This window comes from Megascapheus bottae, chromosome 3 (genome assembly GCF_031878675.1).
Source record: "Megascapheus bottae isolate mThoBot1 chromosome 3, mThoBot2.hap1, whole genome shotgun sequence".
Taxonomy (NCBI): Eukaryota; Metazoa; Chordata; class Mammalia; order Rodentia; family Geomyidae; genus Megascapheus; species Megascapheus bottae.
Window position 1 is genome coordinate 4,205,620 of NC_143511.1, and position 11,488 is coordinate 4,217,107.

At 41.1% G+C, this 11,488-nt stretch overlaps 1 long non-coding RNA gene across 1 annotated transcript; it reads right to left on the reverse strand.

The window, feature by feature from the left end:
• Positions 1-9,473: 9,473 nt before the first annotated feature.
• LOC150064852 (uncharacterized) lies at positions 9,474-10,424 on the reverse strand. The gene is made up of 3 exons (XR_016534718.1): positions 10,264-10,424; positions 9,685-9,789; positions 9,474-9,506 (listed from the first exon to the last, which is right to left on the reverse strand). It is a non-coding gene; the product is annotated as an uncharacterized LOC150064852 (long non-coding RNA).
• Between the last annotated feature and the right edge of the window lie 1,064 nt (positions 10,425-11,488).

Sequence of the window (11,488 nt, forward strand, 5' to 3'; positions counted from 1 at the left end):
GAGGATTTGACATGAAAGGCAGAACGGAATTTGGATTGCCACCACTAAGTGCAGTAATTTTTGCACCTTTTTGTATTTTGGAGAATCCTTTTTGAAAGGACTTGTCTCATAAAAGGTGTACATGGAAATAAAATACATGGAAATATGCTTTAAATGGAAAACAATAACAAATAGGAATCCAGTGTATATTGGAGAAATTAAAAGGTGTGAGATCTGGGTGTGCAGGGGTGGATGGGCAAGAATGTGGAAAGGTCAACATTGACCAAAATATATCACATTCAAAAACTTCTTTGCTCATGGCAACTACTTTATGCAATGACTTTTTTCTTCTGCCAGTCCTTGGCTTGAGCTCAAGGCCTGAGCACTGTCCATGGACTTTCTCAAGGCTAGAGCTCTACCACTTGAGCCTCAGCACTGCTTCTGGTATTTTTTCTTTGTATGTGGTACTGAGGAATTGAACTCAGGTATTGATGCATGCTAATTAAGCACTCTTCCACTAGGCCAAACTCGTGGGCTATAATGACTTTTTGATAATAAGAAAATAAAAAAGGCAATATGGGAATTCACTGACAGTTTCAATATATTCAAAATAATTTTATGTTCAGAGATTAGATGGAATTTGATAGAAAGGTTTATGAAGCAGGAAGTAGGAAGGAGAAGTCTAATCTTCACCTTAGCATTACTTGTATGGATTTAGCCATTTCCTTGGTATGACAAATGAGTCATGAAAATGAAGGGACTTCTTCCAAACCTGCACAGGCCATGGTATTACTGGCAATTATTTGCACTTTGTTTTATTCTTATTATTTTGTTTTGTATCCATTAGGAATACTTGTGCAATTGCTCTTGTGAAATAACTGCCAGACTCAGACTGGATTCTCTGAGAATGACTGAGTATACCAATGAATGGAAATGTACATGAATATTTATTTAAATAATTTATAATATATAATGAATGTAACATTTATAACAAAATATATATGGTAGATAGGTAGATAGATACCTAGATTCAAAAATCAGTGGATGAATGGATGGATGCATGCATGCATAGATACATAGATACACTGATATACTAACTCTATGTATATATACATATGTACCTAGTAATATATACTTTATACTAACATATTTTATATTAATATATATTAGTTATATGTTAGTAATATATATTAATTAGATATATAATACTATATAGTATATTGTATAATAATATTGTATGTATTACACTAGATATATAGCATATATCATCTAAGAGTTGATATTTTGTATTCTCCAAAAATGGTTTATTTAACAGAATATGAATGTGACAGAAGTCCTGAATATGCTGATTTGTTCCATAGGGCCACCACTCCAGTAGGTTTAGTCACTGGCCACCATCTTTGACTCCAGAAGCAGCAGCCACACAGCCCACTGAGGTGGATGGTAGGGACATGGTGTGAAGAGCACCTGCTGCAATGACTTGGAACAAAAGAGGAAGAAGCACTGTGGGCCTGGGCCCAGCGTTCCCCCTTCATGCTTCCTGTGTCATCAGGAAGCTCACTGATTTAACTTCATTTCCTTTTCACACTAATCCCTCATCCAAGAGACAAGATATCAGCCGTGGATTATCTGTCATAGCCGGGTCAGAGAAGGACAGGCTCAGGGGAAAAAAGGCCCTCACACCTGTGACAGTGGGTTCATTGTTCCTCAGGCCCATGGAGCCATCATATAAAAGGAAGAATGCTCATATTCCCTGAAGTCCAGGCAGCCTGCTCTGAGTGTGCGCAGAACAGGGATCACCAGCACAAAGACGCCATGAAGCTTCTGCTCCTCAATCTGCTTATTTTTGTTTCCCTGTCCTGGAATTTATTTCATTTAGCCTCATCTTTAGGACCTATGTATATTGCTTTTGAACTCCTGTGAACTTCTGCTTGGAAAGCCTAGGTACATACTAATTATTACAATGAGGGAAATCATGAAGCCTATGCTTCTTTGGATCTGGCTTACTTCACTTAATATGATTTTTCCAAAACTTCCCATTCTCACTGGGGCAATGTCATTTGTTCTGATGGCAGAAAGCAGTCCATTGTGAAGAAATACCATTATTTCTCCATCCATTCATATACATAGGGCATCTGGTTTTCTTCCTTATTTTAAGGTATTTTTAATAGCACATGAATTCATTTGCCTTCATCATCAGGAAAATACCTTTGCAGCCTTAAACTGTCTGTTGTGGGTGAATGCCTATGTTGTGCAAAGTCTCAGTGAACTGCATGAGAACTCATATGGGGAGAAGTTATCGGGACAACCTCGAGTCTCCATCTGTCAGGGTGTTCATATGTCTCTGAGTCATGGTAACCTTACAGGAGAGGGGAGTCCTGGCCTCCTTTGCTGCACTTGGTCACATTGGATTTTGTGCTGGTGTTTGTGGGGATCTGGGTTGGGAAGAGAACTAGGGCAGAGGGGACAAGAGAGGCCCTGACTTTACAATGCACCTTTTGTCCTCTAGCTGAATGGGCAGTGGATCACCCGGGCATCCTCGCAGACAACCCGGAGAAGATCCAAGAAGGAGGACAACTGAGATTCCTTTTACGACAAATTGAGACTACTGATAATTACCTGACTGCCACCTTTTATATTGTATAAGCAAAACTCCATCCTGCCCCAGGTTAAAAAGACAGAACCATTGACTTCTCAAAGACAGCGTGCCACTTCTTCTTTTCTGGTCATTACTTGGACATAAGAGTCTCACAGGCTTCCCTGCCTGGGCTGGCTTTGAACTGGGATCCTCGGATCTCAGACTCCCAAATAGCTAGCATTACAGGCATGAGCTGCTGGCACCTGGCTAGGAAGAATGATGATGATTATTATTTTTGTTGATGATGTTCTCTGCTATATAGCCAGATTAGAAAAGTGAATGGAATATATGAATAGAAAATGAGGACTTTCCTGTTGCTTTGTGTTGTTTTTCAGGCAAAATGGAGAATCTGACGAATATAGAGTTAAGGGTGTGAGGAACGAGAGTGGAGTGTATGAAGCACAATGTGAGTATACTGTGATGTGGAAGGAGGTCACGACTCAGCCCACGGGCAAATACATGGTGGAGGGATTCCCTTGGCCTGATTTAGTTCTCTCATTTATGGCTCTGAAATCTAAAAACATCAAGAGTTGGGAAGGAGATGATGGTGGATAAACAAATATTCTTTCCAAGTAATTAGGAGCAAGGTTGCTTTACCATAGGATGTACCAGAAAGAAAGGAGAATTTTTCAGTTTTTATTTACATAGTTTTTTAAAATTTTTTTATTAGCATGCATGAAAAACACAAAGTGATTTCATTGTGGTGATAATTTCATAGGTATGTATGATGTACTTTGAATAAATTTGTACCCTCTGTTATATTCCCTTAACCTCCCTCCATTATCAGTATTTGGTGGGTTTCATTGTATTATCTTTTTTTCATATACTTTTATTGTAACTAAGAGAAGGGTTACATTATATTCACCAGATAGAAGGTGCATTATTCACAAACATGGATACTATTTCTCATGTCTTGGTCCCCATTGTGCTCCCCCCACTCCTGCCCCTCATTGTACAATGCAGAGCAGAGGACAGGAAATGAGATCCAGGAACTTTAGTGGACTGAATGTGATTGCTTCTTCCCTGGCAGACTCTGGTACAATCTATTGCATAATCCTGTGGCAGACCAAGATTTCTCTGCATTCTACATTGTGAATGTGAATGAGGAGGGACAGACCCCAGAACTGATTGTGTTAGCAGGTGAGTTGTGGTGTCCTTTGCCCTCTGTGAGACTGGGGCTGAGTTGTGTGCACATAGGAGGCCTTGGGCCTGCATGGAGCTGGCAGAAATGGTATTCTGTCAACTAGAAATGCCTCTTCCCTTAGCTTCTTTCAAGAGACCTGGCTCTGTTGAACCCTCATTTAGTCCCTCCATTTCTACAGCTCCCAGAGCAAAAGCCTGTGCCATTCACAGAGTGAAAATCAATCTGTCAGGTAGCAACCCACACTGGAAATTATCATGCGATCTGATTGAAGCATACTCAATTCCTCCCCTCCATGGTGCAGTGAGCTCCTTTCTATGTTGAACACTTCCACCATGTTTTCTGAGGTTATCAAAAATCTGAACTGCCTCTTAGACAAATAAGAATGGATCCTTTCAAATATAATATTCTCCAACATGAAAATAACTTGACTTCTGACTGTATCACTAGACCCAGGCATCTGAAGTTTACAATAATAGTCAGAATGGTAGTAGAATATGGAGTCCTGATTCTAACAATTTTCCTAATATGAAGATATCAAGATTTAGAATTTTGTTTCCAGCATTTCACATAATTAAAAGGGGAAGGGGTTAAGGAAAAGGTCACATGATTTTTTCTACTCATTTGAAGAGGCATGTAGAATACAGAAAATATAAACTGAATGAAGACAGAGACTCCAGAATGTGGAGGAAGTAAGAAATCTTATCTAGAAGCTGATAGCTCACATGTGAGACTAAAGCGATCATGATTCACAGCGAGTGGGACAGTGAAGTCCAAGAGACTTTTCACAAGTAATTCAACAAGAATCAATTGCGTAGCTGTGGGCTAGGTCAGCCCTGCATAGCTTGGGGGCTGCATTGGGATCTGGGACTCTTCCCACCACCACCCCTCCCTGACTTCCTCTCCACCCACACAGGGAAAGTACAAGGATTGTCTCCAGTGCCAATAAAGAAGCTGGAGGAGCTTGCCAAGGAGAAGGGCATCCCATTCTCCAGCCTCCAACACATCCCGTACACAGGTAAAACCCTGGGCTTTTTTCTATGTCCTGACAAAATTTAAAAAATAATAGGCATGAAATGAAGTAACTGGTCAAGAATTTTGCTCAATACTTTCTTTGCATACAATTTAATTTTCCTCAAGTGTTAGTGAATGGGCTTTGTAACATGGAACATCTCTACCACTCTTCTCTCCTCTTTTTCACAGACCCTTGTCTCCAGTAATCAGCTGGCTTAGGTCAGTAGACATGTATCTGCCGCTTCACCCACTGCTGCTCTTATTCAGTCTTGTTTGTCCTGGCTGATTGCCTTTTGCGTGGAGAAGCATCTTGAGGGAGGCCATGTGGTGTGGGTGTAGAAGCCATGGAAAATCACCTGCTAACTTCTGAGTACTTGTGGGTTGCTATCTATTCGCAGTGCACTGCTGAGTTCAGCCAAGACCAGGACAGGATGTCTCTGACTAGGTTCTGGAGACCATGTTCATTCCTAGGAAAATAAGACTTGTAAGAAGGGGCCATGACACAGATTAGTTCCTGGCAAGTCCCCTTGGCAATCTGTACCTCATTTCCTCCTTCTATCTGTGGTGTGTGTGCATTAGCAGTCTCCACCATGAGGATAACCACAGTGGGTTGAGTGCACGTGATGCCTCTCTGCTCCTCCTCTTAGGTGGTGAGGGCTTCAGGAATGGACGCACATCTTTCTTCCCCATGGTAATGGAATCAGCTCTGGGAACATGAAACATCCTACCCTTTCCCATGGAGTTTCCTTCTTCCTTGGGAAATTGTGGTGCCGATTCTCAACTTCCTACCTTCTTCTCCCTTCTCCAGAAAATTATGCTATCATTATTTAACTGAGTGATTTAATAAATGATTTTGAGCATACAATCTGACTGTGATGATTGACTGGATGTGCCTTTTCCAGACATAGTGACTGCAAAACAATGAGTAAAAACTACATGTTTAATACAGCAGGCGATTCTTTTTGAAACAATAATTCAGAATAACACCATCTTTATGACAGTAATCCTAGGTAGTGTGCATGCTAAGGTCTAAATATCAGGGTTTGAAGTCAGCCTGGGCAGGAAAGTCAGGGCTACTCTAATATCCCATGAGTCGCCAGAATCACCAATCAGTGCCATTGCTTTCAGAGTAGAATGGTGCTGGGTTTGAACACAGATCCTGGAGGAGAATTCCCCCAAAGACACCAAAACAACTATAGTACTTCAACAAAATTAAAGAAAATATCACCTTCAGGACTGTGAGTCTACATTAAGAAAGTATATGCAGTCTTCAAGACATGGAGGCTACATTGAAATACTGCATACAGTGTGTGTAGATTCAGAGTGGTGCCATGTGGAGAGCTGTGTGCCTGGAGTTTGACTAGAAAACCATGGTGCTGTTTTCTTTCTTTCTTTTTTTAATACTGGGTCTGATAAAGCCCTAGAATGTTAAGAAACTGAATTGCTGAAGTAATGCTGTCAAAGATCAAGATCCATCCCAATGTGTCCCTATCAGAGGGGTTCATGGGATTCAGTGCCCAGGCCCTGAATTCAAGTACCAGGTCTGACAAAATAAAAATATAATTACAGGGCTGGAAGTTTGGCCTAGTGGTAGAGTGCTTGCATAGCATGCACAATGACCCTAGTTCGATTCATTAGTACCACACACATGGAAAAAAGCCAGAAGTGGTGCTGAGGCTCAAATGGTAGAGTTCTAGCCTTCAGAAAATCCAAGGACAGTTCTCAGGCCTTGAGCTAAAGCCCAGGCATGGACAATAATGTGTATGCGTGTATACATATATAACAAAAATAAAATATCAATGAGACCTTTTAGAAAGCATAGCATATTTATACCTTATCCATCTCCAAATAATTCACTGGACTCTAGATATGACAGTATTGAACACATTTCCCAAGTGTATACTTTTAGATGGCACGGTGGTAACCGTGTGTAACATGATGCAAAAATACCAAGAAAACTGCTGTAAGGGGACTGGGAGCATGGCCTAGTGGTACCGTGCTTGCCTAGCATGCCCAAAGCCCTGGGTTCAATTCCACAGTACCTCAACCACAGAAAAAGCTGGAAGTGTTACTGTGGCTCAAGAGTGAGAACGCTAGCCTTAAGCAGAAGAAGAAGAAGAAGAAGAAGAAGAAGAAGAAGAAGAAGAAGAAGAAGAAGAAGAAGGAGAAGGAGAAGGAGAAGGAGAAGGAGAAGGAGAAGGAGAAGGAGAAGGAGAAGGAGAAGGAGAAGGAGAAGGAGAAGGAGGAGAAGGAGAAGGAGAAGGAGAAGGAGAAGGAGAAGGAGAGGAGGAGGATGAGGAGGAGGAGGAAGAGGAGGAGGAGGAGGAAGAGGAGGAGGAAGGGGAGGAGGAGGAGGAAGAGGAGGAGGGGGAAGAGACAAGGTTTAAACAGCAGCAGAAGTAACTAGGGGAAATGCCTGGGCCCTGAGTTTAAGGCCCAGGAATGGCAAATTAATAATATACAAATAAATAAATGAATAGAGAAATAAAGAAGGAGAGAGAGAGAGAGAGAGAGAGAGAGAGAGAGAGAGAGAGAGAGAGAGAGAGAGAGAGAGATATGTTTAAATGGTTAGAGAATGAAAACTGCCATGTGCTTTATTTGAGCCAGCCACACATCCAGTGTGCACCTGGTGTACATATAAGAATGCAGACAAAAAAAACTCCTGGGGAAAACTGGTAGTGGTATTGCATGGTGAGCACAGCTGGTTTTGCACCCTTTGTGCTGGTCATACAGCCATAGGCAAGCTATATAAACACTATCATCACTTGGTCCCAGGGTAATAAGAAAATGGGGTGCCCCTGGCAGCCCTGATACCTCTGTCTTTCCAAAATATGTGTATTGCACATGAATTCAAAAACTTCTGCAGGGTGAACAGCTCTGTGTGGAGGTTTTGTTTTAGGTGAGGGTGTGTTGACAATACTCATTTCCTCCAGAAAGACCTAGAGCATTGGGTGAGTGGAAGAAACCACTCATCATTTGATGATGTCTTGAAACTGTTACTTGGAAAAATAAAGAAAGAAGACTTTGTGTATTGGTATTTCATGATTCTGTTTTGGCTACCTACATGAAGAACAATTTCTATTCAATTTGTAGTGTGATTGGCAATGTTGAAACAACATCACAGAGAATAAAGATTTCTCACTTTATATGAATAAAAGATTTTTTTCTTTGTCAACCATGTGGTTTAAGTCAGTGCCTGGGCAATGTCCTTGAGCTCTCCAGCTAAAGACTAGTAGTCTACCACTTGAACCACAGTGCCCCTTTAGGCTTTTACTGTGTATGTGCAACCAAGGAATTGAATCGAAGGCTTCATGCATGCTTTACAACTAGGCAGTGCTCTGGGCCCTGTGTGTAAATGCCTGGAGTCCTGTTATCTTATCTTGGCATATTTCATAACACCATTGTTTAGCATAACCAAGATATGGAGTCAGACCAGAGACCAATCAGTTGACAAATAGATTGAGGAGATATGGTATAAATGTACAATTTGATTCTACACAGCCACTGGAAAGGACATTGTACCCTTCATCACTATATACGAAGATTCGGGAGAAAAAATATTAAGACCCAGAAAAACACACATTGCACAAATTATTCCCATCTGAATGTGTGTATGAATCTATACATAAAGACACAGAATGGTACAAAAATCCAAAAATCAGCAAGAAAACAACAAACAAAATACAATGGGACATGATAAACTATGCAGGCCCCTAAAGATAATTTAAAAAAATATCATAGTAAGAGCAAAATGTAGATTCCTAGGCGTATGGGTATGAAAGATCAGGAAGCCAAACTGTTTTGTTGTAGAATTTCTTCTAGAATATTCTGTTGGGATCTAATCTATTGTGGGATGGCTGCACATGGCCCAAGGAATACAGATTCTTTCAAGGCAGAAATCTATGCTGAGATCTTCAGTTTATTTCAATCATTCTGTGGTCTATTATGATCAGAAGAAAGAATCCAGGGAAGAAGAGATAAAGAAGGCAAGTGACAACTGTGAGTTTACATAAAGAAGAAACACAGATTTGAGAGATGAGGTCACATTGTCATTGGTGAGATGATCCTGATACCGTGGGAGAAAATGGTGTCTCTTGTCCTCAAAATGTCCACAGCATCTGCGAGTTTGTCAGAGAAGACAAAGGAAACATGTGAGATCTGACACCAACTCCACCACACTGATGATAGTGTACATATAATTGGAAACTCTCGTGCATGCGTTGATTGGGATCCCAGCTAACCCAGGGACAGAGGAAAGATCGCCAAGAGTTGGAGACACGTTGTATCAGCCTTAGCAACAATATAAATATCTATATATCTATTCTTCTCTCTTTCTACCTGTCTCCATACCAACCTCTATATCTTCTACTCTTTAGTCAAATCCTAGTTTATTAATAGTAGTAGTAAACTACTATTTTTTGATAGCAAATTAAAACTGTTGAATGGAGATTCTTCCATTATCCCATGGTAGCTTCTACTTTATCATAGCAATGACTATGTTAGGAAATATCATTAAAGTAACTACCATTAATCCAAGACCTGTGTCATCTTTTCAGTGATTTCTATTAAAACTCTATGTGACACAAACTGAAGTGTCTGCCATGCTTCAAATGGGAATATTTGTGTCAGGATGATTACTCAGACTTTGGGCAGAGAAGAGCTCACTAAGACATCAGGGGCTTTACATGTGTCCATCTCTACTCACCCAGATATGTCCTTAGGCTGGACAATCATCTGAAAAGAGAGAAAGAAAGAAGTAACCAAAGTCAGAGGTCACTATCTGGGGTCTCAGCTATCTCCTCAGTTCCTAAGGTCAGACAGTCCCCTGAGCATCAAACCCCCACAGAGGATAAGGAATATTATCCATGGCCTTCCCAGTATGCAGTGGGTAGAAAGGAGGATGGTGACTCACCTTCTTCCAGGACATACTGAACATTATCTCCTGAGAGCTGGTTTGCTTCCAGGATCCTGAGCAGCTCTTCCTTTTGCTCTTCAGTGGGAATGCTGCCTGGTTTTCCTGCAAGGAGACAGTGGCCCCTTCTGTGAGAAAATTGTTGTTTTGGTTCCAAGGTCACATGCTTCAATGCCCTCTGCTCTTTCTGTATTTCATTTTTTCCTTTCCTGTCCTAGGGCTTGAACTCAGGGCCTAGGTGCTGTCTTTGACCACATTGCACCCAAGGTTCTTCACCACTGTGAGCCTCAAATGCACTTTCAGTGTCCTGGAAGTTTATTGGACAGAAGTGTCTCACAGACTTCCCTGCCCCAGCTGCCTTTGAACTGTGATCCTCACATATCACCTTCCTGAGAAGCTGGGATGACAGGTGTGAGCCCCAGGATCACCCTCAATATCCTCCCCTGTCATCCCAGTAAGATGGATGGTGCCCACCATGAACACACATAAGCAAATGAACACACTTTCCACAGCTGTGTGATATACGAGGAGGTGGCATGAACCTTGCTTGTCTCTAAAGACAGGAGTGCCTGAACTTACCTAGCACCACAATCATCTTTGTGACATCTCTGTCCTCCTCCAGATTGTCATTTTTAAACACCAGGAAATCACCAGTATTTCTAATGATATAGAAATAATTATCTCCTCCAACTGCCAATGAAAGAGAAATATTTCAAGATTCAGTGTAATTGATTGCTGGTTGTGTTTATTGGCAGGCTTTTTTATTCAGTGGGTGAAAGAGACCCCTGCCTCCTCTTGAATCCTCATAGCTTAACAAATGGAAGGTTCTAAGGACACACTGGACATTCTAGAGGAGAATGTTGCTGATGACATTCCAATATTCTGTATTTTTTAAAAAAAATTCAATTTTTTGGCCCAGAGCATGGCCTAGTGGTAGAGTGTTTGCCTAACATAAATGAATCCCTGGCTTCCATTCCTCAGTACCACATACAGACTATATGCTGGAAATTGTGCTGTGGTTGAGCTCTAAGCAAGGAACACAAAGAGGAGCAGGGATAGTGCCCAGGACCTGAGTTCAAGCCCATGAAATAAATAAATAAATAAATAAGTGAATGCATGCTGAGAGAAAGTGCCCATGCCCCAGGATCAGGCCCCTGTGCAGGCCAAATAAATTCCTTAATTAAATAAATGGGGACGAACAGTGCCTAAGCGCGGAGTTCAATCTCCAGGACTGGCAAAAATGAAAAGATGCAGAAACACAACATATTAAGGAAAATTTAGAACAATGAGACTGCTTTAAAGTATAGAGCTCCTTTATGGCAAAGGTCATTGCTAGCATGTTAAATAGAAAGCTCACAGAGTGGGAGAAGATCTTCTTCTACAGCTCAACAAATTGAATCTCTCCAAAACAAATTTTTTAAAGAAACAATCATCCTATTAAAAGATGGGCCAAATATGTAAAGAGCAACTTCTCTGAAGAAGCAATAAGGAGGCCTAAAGATACATGAAGAAATGATCCACATCTCTGGCAATAAAAGAAATGCAAATCAAAACAACCTTGAGATTCCACCTCACCTCAGTTAGAATAGTCATTAGCAGAAATAACAACAGGTACTCATGGGGTTGTGGTCAGGAGGGACCACTGCTACATTGTAGGTGGGAGTGTGAACTTGTTCAATCATCTGGAAAGCACTATGACTATTCCTCTAAAGACTAAACACAGAGCTGCCTTGTGACCCAGCAATTCCATTCCTTGGCATTTACCCAAACGTCCAGAAAGAAGGACATACTAAAGCCACTGGTA